Source organism: Triticum aestivum, chromosome 5A (genome assembly GCF_018294505.1).
Source record: "Triticum aestivum cultivar Chinese Spring chromosome 5A, IWGSC CS RefSeq v2.1, whole genome shotgun sequence".
Classification (NCBI taxonomy): domain Eukaryota; kingdom Viridiplantae; phylum Streptophyta; class Magnoliopsida; order Poales; family Poaceae; genus Triticum; species Triticum aestivum.
In genome coordinates this window covers 402,104,516-402,114,117 of record NC_057806.1, presented here as the reverse complement: position 1 = coordinate 402,114,117, position 9,602 = coordinate 402,104,516, and positions in this window count along the sequence as shown.

Sequence of the window (9,602 nt, the reverse complement as noted above, 5' to 3'; positions counted from 1 at the left end):
AATCTGATCCGTTTTATGGCTATGAATCTGAAACTATTGTGGCACATCTTACTAAGTTAAATGATATAGCTGCCCTGTTCACTAATGATGAGAGATCGCGTAACTTCTATATACTCAAAATATTTCCGTTCTCATTAAAGGGTGATGCTAAGATATGGTTTAATTCTCTTGATCCTGGTTGTGTGTGTAGTCCCCAGGATATGATTTATTACTTCTCTGCTAAATATTTCCCTGCTCATAAGAAACAAGCTGCTTTGAGGGAAATATACAACTTCGTGCAAATTAAAGAAGAGAGTTTCCCACAAGCTTGGGAGAGGCTTCTCAAGTTACTTAATGCTTTGCCTGATCATCCTCTTAAGAAACCTGAAATACTTGATATCTTTTATAACGGACTAACCGATGCTTCCAGAGATTACCTGGATAGTTGTGTTGGTTCTCTTTTCAGGGAAAGAACACCGGATGAAGCTGAAATTCTATTGAATAATATGTTGACAAATGAAAATAATTGGGCACCTCCTGAGCCAGCTCCTACTCCAATTACTGAGCCTATTCCTAAACCAATTCCGAAGAAGAGAGGTGTTCTATTCCTCAGTCCCCCAGATATGCAAGAGGCAAAGAAATCTATGAAAGAAAAAGGTAGTAAAGCTGAAGATGTTAAGAATTTACCTCCTATTGAAGAAATACATGGTCTTAATATACCGCCTGTTGAAGAAACATATGATCTCAATTCTTTATTTACTGAAGAACCTCCTGATCCCGATATCCCGACACAGGTAGTAAAGGTAAATTCTCTCTATAGATATGATAACGCTGAAGTTCCTCCTACTAAAATTGCTAGTCAGTGCTTAGATGAGTTTGATAACTTTATGTTTAAGCAAGACGACTTCAATGCTTATTTTGGTAGACAATTAAAAGAAAATGCTTATATGATTAGACGCTTGGGTGATTATATGGCTAATATTAAAGGTGAACTTAAACTTGTTAGCAAACATGCTTCTATGGTTACCACTCAAGTAGAACAAGCTCTTAAAGCTCAAAAAGAAGTGCTTGATGAAATGAATAGTAAGAAAAATGATTATGCTGTTAGAGTGGCTACTAGAACTGGTAGAATGACTCAGGAACCTTTGTATCCTGAAGGCCACCCTAAGAGAATCAAGCAAGATTCTCAAAGAAATAATATTGATGTTCCTAGTTCTTCTAAAAAGAAGAAAAAGAAAAATGATAGAACTGTGCAAACTTCTAGTGAACCTATTGCTGAACCACCTGATAATCCAAACGATATATCTATGTCTGATGCTGAAACACAATCCGGTAATGAACATGAACCTAGTGAAAATATTAATGATGATGTTCATGATGATGCTCAACCTAGTAATGATAATGATGTAGAAATTGAACCTGCTGTTGATCTTGATAACCCACAATCAAAGAATCAACATTATGATAAAAGAGACTTTGTTGCTAGGAAACATGGTAAAGAAAGGGAACCTTGGGTTCAGAAACCCATGCCTTTTCCTCCAAAACCATCCAAGAAAAAGGATGATGAGGATTTTGAGCGCTTTGCTGAAATGATTAGGCCTATCTTTTTGCGTATGCGATTAACTGATGTGCTCAAAACAAATCCTTATGCTAAATATATGAAGGATATCATTACTAATAAAAGAAAGATACCGGAAGCTGAAATTTCCACCATGCTTGCTAACTATACTTTTAAGGGTGGAATGCCAAAGAAACTTGGAGATCCCGGAGTACCTACTATACCTTGCTCCATTAAAAGAAATTATATTAAAACTGCTTTATGTGATCTTGGAGCCGGTGTTAGTGTTATGCCTCTCTTTATATCGTAGACTTGACTTGAATAAGCTGACACCTACTGAAATATCTTTGCAAATGGCTGATAAATCAACTGCTATACCTGTCGGTATCTGTGAGGATGTGCCTGTTGTGGTTGCAAACGTTACTATTTTAACGGACTTTATTATTCTTGATATTCCCGAGGATGATAGTATGTCTATTATTCTTGGAAGACCTTTTCTTAATACTGCAGGGGCTGTTATTGATTGCAACAAAGGCAATGTCACTTTTCATGTTAATGGGAATGATCATACGGTACACTTTCCGAGGAAAAAACCTCAAGTTCATAGTATCAACTCCATTGGAAAAATTCCATTGATTATAATTGGAGGTTTTGAATTTCCTCTTCCTACTGTCAAAAAGAAATATGATATACTTATTATAGGGGATGTGCATATCCCCGTTGAGGTAACTTAGTGTTATTCGAAATTTCTCTGGTTTCATGATTCTCGGAATGAGTTTGTTAACAAGACATGATCAACCTTGTTAGTGGATTCTTTTTGATGAGCATGAGATGGATGAAACTAGAAGCACAAACTTCTGTACCCTCTCTATACTTTCTGTTAATTAGTAGAAATAAAGTAAAAATAGTATTTTTCTGTCTGTTTCCTAACTTATCCATGCAATATAAAAATATCCCGAAAATAAAAGTCCTCAGAATGCCATGCCAATTTAATATGATTTTTTTGGGAATATTTGAGGATTTACTATGCAAAAATTACCGCGGGAAGAGCTGCTACCTGGCCACGAGGGTGGTGGGCTCGCCCCGCCCCTAGGGCACGCCCCCTGTCTCGTGGGCCCACGGTGGCCCTCCTCCACTTATCCCAGCACCCATCTTCTTCCTCTGTCTCACACAAACCCGAAAAACCAACTCAATCACGAGTTCCAGCCACTTTTTCTGTGATTTTTGATCTCCTTGCTCAAAGCACCTCTCGCAAAACTGCTTGGGGAGATTGTTCCTTGGTATGTGACTCCTCCATTGGTCCATTTAGTTTTTGTTCTAGTGCTTTATTTTTTTGCAAATTTGTGCTGCATAGGTGACCATGTTCTTGAGCTTGCATGTCAAATTTATATGGTCAAAGGTAGTTTTGATGCATGATTAGGCCCTAGGCACTTGTAGGAGTAGTTGCTATCAATATTATTGAGTTTGGTTTACTTTTATTTTGAAGTTACTAAAAATTATAGATTTTTTCAGAGAAAAACAATATGCTTAGGAAGATGTTCCAAGGTGGTTCTTCTAAGAAGCAAGGACCCATGATTGCTATGCGCGATGCTGACGAGGATCCACCAAGAGAGGCTCCAGTACGGCCTTGCGAATGGCCGTCAGAAAATTTTATGGACCGTGTGGGAATTAAAGAAGAATTCAAAGCATATTTGCGCAATGCCGGTCTTGAGGATTTTGAGGCTAACAAATGCCCCCAGTATCATGATCTCACAAGTTCATTTGTGAGGAGGTTTGAGTATTCATCTTCGCGTAATTCTCCTTCAATCATGTTTGATCTCTATGACAAATCTTATACCATGGACTTAGAGGATTTCACTTCTGCTTGCAAACTTCCATCATGGGGTAGTGTTAGGGATCCCACTAAATCTGAATTTAGAAACTTTCTTGCCAGTATAACTGTGGGGGAATCTAGAAATATAACGCAGGCTACCATAGGGAGCATTCACTTTCCTGCTATACATTATTTTGCTCTCTTCATCGGTAGATGCATAAATGCTAAGGATGAAGCATGTCACATGTGTGTCCCTGATCTTAGCATTCTTAGGAGTGCTGTGTTAGGAGACCAATCTTATCATATGGGAGCCATTGTAGCTCATAGGTTGCATCATAATAGACATAATGGGGATTTCTTTGGAGGAATTTATGCAACCCGCTTAGCTCATTTTCTTGAGATAGACATTCATGAGGGTGATACGGAGTTGCCTCCTGCATATTTAGATTATGACTCTATGGCTTCGCACCAGTTTGTCAAGAGGCCTGAATCACCTCTCTTATATCGTTTAATTTTTGATAAACGACATGTTTTCCGTAATACTCTCCCTGCTCCTGCCTTCTTTGATTCACAGACAAAAAGAAGATATGTTATTACCAGAGAGGAGGCAGAAGAGTACGAGAGGAGAGCGGAGGCAACTCGACTCCACGCTGCAGCTCAGCAGGCGATAACCGCTGCACATCAGTATGATCCCAACTATTCTTCATCGCAGTACGACTCCAGCTACACCTATGGGTATCCTCCAGGCTATCCCTGGCAGTAGACCAACTTAGGCCAAAAGCCTAAGCTTGGGGAGTACGTATTTCTCACCGACATTACATTTATGTTCACACACACTCGTTGCTAGATGTCAGTGCTCATACTCTTTCACTGTAATATCCATGCTAGTTTATTTCTTTTTCCTACTTTCTTCTTGTGTGTTTGTTAAACCTTAAGAAAAACCAAAAATATTAGTAGTAGTTTATTTTTCTGCTGTAGTAGTAATAATTAAAAAAAACCCAGAAATATTTCCCGTTCTTCTTTTGCTTGTTGGGAGCTTTCCCGTGTAAATAGTTTTATTTCTTTTCTTTTCTTTGGGGGTCAGTAGGAGAAGACCATAATTAAATTGTTGAAGTGGCTCTTATATGCATTATTGTTGATTTAACCAAGAGCCCATATTGCCTTGTCTTTTCCTGTTTATTGAATGCTCGCAGATTCCAGCTTAGTCCAATGCACGTACACTCTTATTATTATTCACACCGTTCGGTCGTGCAAGTTGAAAGTGAGTTATATCGACTAGAGGGGGGTGAATAGGCGATTTTTATGAAAGTCTACAGAACATGGGAGTTTTGAAGACAAACGATAAAATTAAACCTATTACCATGCAGCGGAAGGAAGACTACACTAGGCAAACCATAGTCAAGTATTCAATGAAGTGAAAGCACAAAGACTAATAGCAGCTAGGTAGTAAGGATTAGGTAGGAAGATATTGTGAAGCCAAACAGAACACACAGTCACTCAGTGAAGACAAATGATAGATCAACCATACAATGACTTCACAAGGAGTAACAGTAAGTAAAGTGAAGTGAAGATGAAACCAATGACTCGTTGAAGACAATGATTTGTTGGACCAGTTCCAGTTGCTGTGACAACTGTACGTCTGGTTGGAGCGGCTTGGTAGTTAAACCTTAGGACACACAGTCTTGCACACGCAGCTCAGGACACCCAGTCCTCACCGTATTCTCCTTGAGCTAAGGTCACATAGACCTCGCCCAATCACTCTGGTAAGTCTTCAAGGTAGACTCCCAAACCTTCACAGACTTCGTTCACTCGCAATCCACAATGTCTCTTGGATGCTCAGAACGCGACGCCTAACCGGCTGGAGGATGCACAGTCCTCAAGTGTAACAAGTCTTCAGATCACACAGACAAGAAGACTTAAGTGATGCCCAATTCTCTCTGGCTCTGGTGGTTAGGGCTTTATCCTCGCAAGGAATTCTCTCTCAAAGGCTTCGAGGTGGGTTTCTCTCAAACGACAAAAGTCGTACTTTCAATCTGAGCAGCCAACCGTTTATGGTTGTAGGGGGTGGGCTATTTATAGCCACTTGGCAACCCGACCTGATTTGTCCGAAATGACCCTGGGTCACTAAGGAACTGACACGTGTTCCAACGGTCAGATTTCAAACTCACACGACAACTTTACTTGGGCTACAAGCAAAGCTGACTTGTCCGACTCTGGACAAGATTCGCTCTCATAGTCTTCACTCGAAGACATAGGTTTTTGGTTTAGGCACCACTTTAGTAATTCTGACTGGTTCTCTTGGACCCCACTTAACAATACGGTGGTTCCTATGACTCAACACAAGAAAAAGAACTACGAAAGATCTAAGTCTTCGAGCTCCATAAGCTTCATATAGTGTTTTCTCTTGTCATAGTCTTCAATGTGAATATCTTCATATACCACCTTTGACTTCAATGTCTTCATATAGTTTTAGGGGTCATCTCTGGTAGTAAAACCGAATCAATGAGGGACTTCTACCTGTGTTATCCTGCAATTCTCACAAACACATTAGTCCCTCAACTAGGTTTGTCGTCAATACTCCTAAACCAACTAGCAATGGCACTAGATGCACTCACAATCTCCCCCTTTTTGGTGATTGATGACAAACTAGTTGAAGTTTTCAACGGGGAATATAATCTGTGAAATTGTAAAGGATAAGGAATTGTCTTCATAAGTTGCAAGGGCTCCCCCTGAAGATGTGCATATAAGTTAATTTGCTTTTGGAATGCAAATGCACATGGCAGGTTGTACTTGTGGAGATCCACTTCAACTTATGATGACAATCCACTATGCATGAGAAAGTATATGAAGATAATGACATGCATAATGGAAAATGGACGTCTGCAGAATGAGCTAAGTGCGGAATTTATCGTCGCACATGCGGAATTTATCTTCGCAAAACAAGGTGGCAAATAAGTAGCAGAAGACCATCTAGTTTAAGTGTTACAACTCATAAGAACCAAATGTAGCAAAAACGAGAGTTGTAAGCACGAAGCAAAATATAAAGCACCCGCCCATATGGACCCGCTTGAAGACTATCAATCTCATATGCTTCTCCCCCTTTTGTCAGTAATGACCAAAAAGGTTTGAAGACATAGAGCCTCTACTCGTTCCCATGAGGAGTAGGTGAAGTAGCAGGGTTGTTGGTGTTGTTTGGCGGTGCAGAAGAGCTTGGAGGTGCTGAAGGAGGTGGCAGTGAAGTAGCATCGTCTTCTTCCTCAATAATTCTGGCAGTCACTGTGGCAGCAGAGGAAGAGAACTCAGAGTCTTCAAGGGATGGAGTTCCTAGCAGCACAGCCCTTTGAGGAGGTGTGGAGTCAAACTAGAATCTCTCAGTGAAGCCATACTCTTGAAGTTCAGCTTCAGAACACATCATCGAGAGCCCTTTCCATGTGCGGCGACAGGTTTCATGGGCGACGAAAGCATTCTTGGTGGCAAGATTTCGAGTGCGATTAACATCCACCAAGAGGCTTTTCATATAACGCTTCAGCCAGTCATGATGCCTATCCTGTTTCTGATGTAGAGCTACAAGAAGCTCTCGGTCATTGAGAACACGAGTGTGCTTCTTGGGTCTTGGAGCAGTGGCACTGTTAGTGGCTTCAGTGGAAGCAGGGTGTGGTGCACGTGTAGTGCCAGCCAAAGGATACACCCGAGAAACTGCTTCAACGCCTTCAACGTTCTGAGTAAAACTCTGATGGTCTGCATTCTGAAGACTTAGAGGTTGCATGGCAGGCTCAGAATATATGGCTTCAGTAGACATGTCCATGTCAAGCAAGAAGATCCGATGGTTTGATCAGCCGCATGACCCAAGGGGCGTAGAACTTCAAACCAAACAGATCAATGCCTGATGCAGCAAGTTGGCGTATGAAGAAGTCCTGTGCATTGAAGCATTTGCCATGAAGTATATAGAAGACCAAAGTCTTCATTGCACCCTGAAGCTTGGCATTTGGAGAGTGCCCTTTGATAGGTCAGAGAGTTCGCCTGATGATGTGATAGATGGTTCTGAGCAGGTACTCAAGGTCTTCAACGAAGAACTCTATGGGATAAGCAGCATCTTGGGCAATGGCTTCATCATGCTGAGCATTTGACTCATATCAGGTTCTGGCCGCTGAAAGATGCTCTCAATAGCTTCAGAATGCAGCTGACAGCCTTGCTCGAAGAGATCGCCAGGAGTGGGCAAGCCAGTGAGCTCAATGATGTCAAATGCATTGGCTTCATGATGGACGTTGCCAGTCATCCACTCCAGGACCCAAGTCTTCGGATCTCTGCTGTACCCTTTGATGTGAAGTGTGGCATAGAATTGTAGCAGCAACTCTTCATTCCAATGCTCTTCATCAGTAACAAACTGCAGCAGACCCACTTGCTTGAAGCAATCCAACGCTTCTTCTAGACAGGGCAGACCAGCTATAGCTTCAACGTCAAGGCGCTTGTGTGGGAAGATGCGACCTTGGTTGTAAAGAATGCAAGAGTAATAGCTTCGCTGAGGATAGCTCCAGAACCGATCAGATGATATCCTTTCCCTTGAGTAGGGGTTCCTGGAGCTATTGAAGAACATGTTGTCTGCCCTGAAGCCATTGATGTTGAAGGAGCCAGGTGCTGATGCAGGACCTGGAAACCTTGGCAGTCTTGGGATTGGCTTCTGGACCTGAGGCCTGTGCTCAACATGATAGTTGAATTGGGGACCGGCAGCAGACTCAGGAACAGAAGTGGCAGGATCAGTGGCTTCATTGTCTTCTGAAGCTTTTGCTAGGGAGGGCTCCACATTAGCTTCATTGTTGGTTGTGGCAGCCTCAAGATTTTCGTCCTCCACTTGACTAGCTGGAGGGTCGGTCACAGGCACGTTCTCCTGGAGAACTGCTTCTTGGCGGAACAGGGGAGTGGGATCTTGTGGTACTTCTTCTTCTGCGGCTGATGCAGCCTGAATGTCTTCAGCAGAGACTTGAGGCCTTGGACCTTTGCGAAGCCTGCAGGACGCACGCGACGCCTGTGGAGGTGGAGTGGGCTGGGCCTCATAGTCTTCTTCCTCTTGTGGGCGATCCACCCATGAAGCATCCTGTGCAATTGGCGTCAGTGGAGGACCAATGCTGATGAGTTCGTTGTTTTCAACCTGAGGAAGGACTGCATCATCTTCTACATTGTCATGATGACCAATGTCTTCAGCAGCGATGGGACCAGCTGCTGGAATGTCTTCAGCTTCAGGAGCCTCTGTGGAAGCAGGCTCATGAACTGTCAGTTGACGTTCTGCGTCAGGATGAACCATAGAAATGGGTTCAACTATCAAGGGCTCTGTGGGAGCAGCCCGATCTTTCTTGGTCTTTCTCTTTTTCTTGGTGGGGGCAGTAGGAGATGCTTCAGAGTGTTTCCTCTTCCTGGCTTCAGCCTCAGTAGTTCTTGTCTTCTTGAGCTCTGAAGCTGTTGACCGGCTTTTTGGCTTCGAGCCAGTCAGTCTAGTTGGGAAGACAATCGGAACTGCTTCTTGCCTTGGTGCATCAGGTTCAGTCGTAGCAGGCTTCTTCTTCTTCTTTGCGGCCATCCTGGGGTCGATGCCAGGATGCCCAAGTGCCTTGCGCTTCTCAGCCTCATTATAGGCTTGCACACATCTGTCAGCCAGAGTCTTCATGCGCTCACGCGAACCCTGAGCTTCTGCACGCTTCTTCACAAAGGCTTCCTTGAGCTCGTGCATCATTGTCTTGAAGTTCTTCACTTCTTGCATGCTGAGGTTGGCCATATGCTTCTTGAACTGAGGCTTTTCATAGTCAATATTCTGCTTCAGTTCAACAATGCGCTGGGCAATTGCAAGTTCTGAAGCAATGGCACCTTGGAAGGCGACACTGAGGCTAATGGGTAGCTGCAGATCTTCAAAGCTGATGTTTGGTGTGTCAAACCACTCGTTAATGAAGTTGTGGATGATGGTGACATCAAAGAGAGGCAGATCATTGAAGATTTCTGCTTCTTCTTTGCTCTTGATGAGTTGCTCAAGAGCGTCATCTGCAAGATCTTCATCACTTGACAGATCAATGTTGTCGTTGCGCAGAATGGCAGCAGCTGTTAGCTCTTTGCCAGTGTGAGACAGAGGCATCTTGTCCTTCTGGGGCATGGAGACGCGTGATAAGTCTTCAGACTGCACACTGTCTTCAGGAGGTGCAGTTTCCAATGGCTTCGCCCTTGAGATTTTTGGTGAAGGGGCCGGCTTTGAAGCTTTTGGCTTCTTCA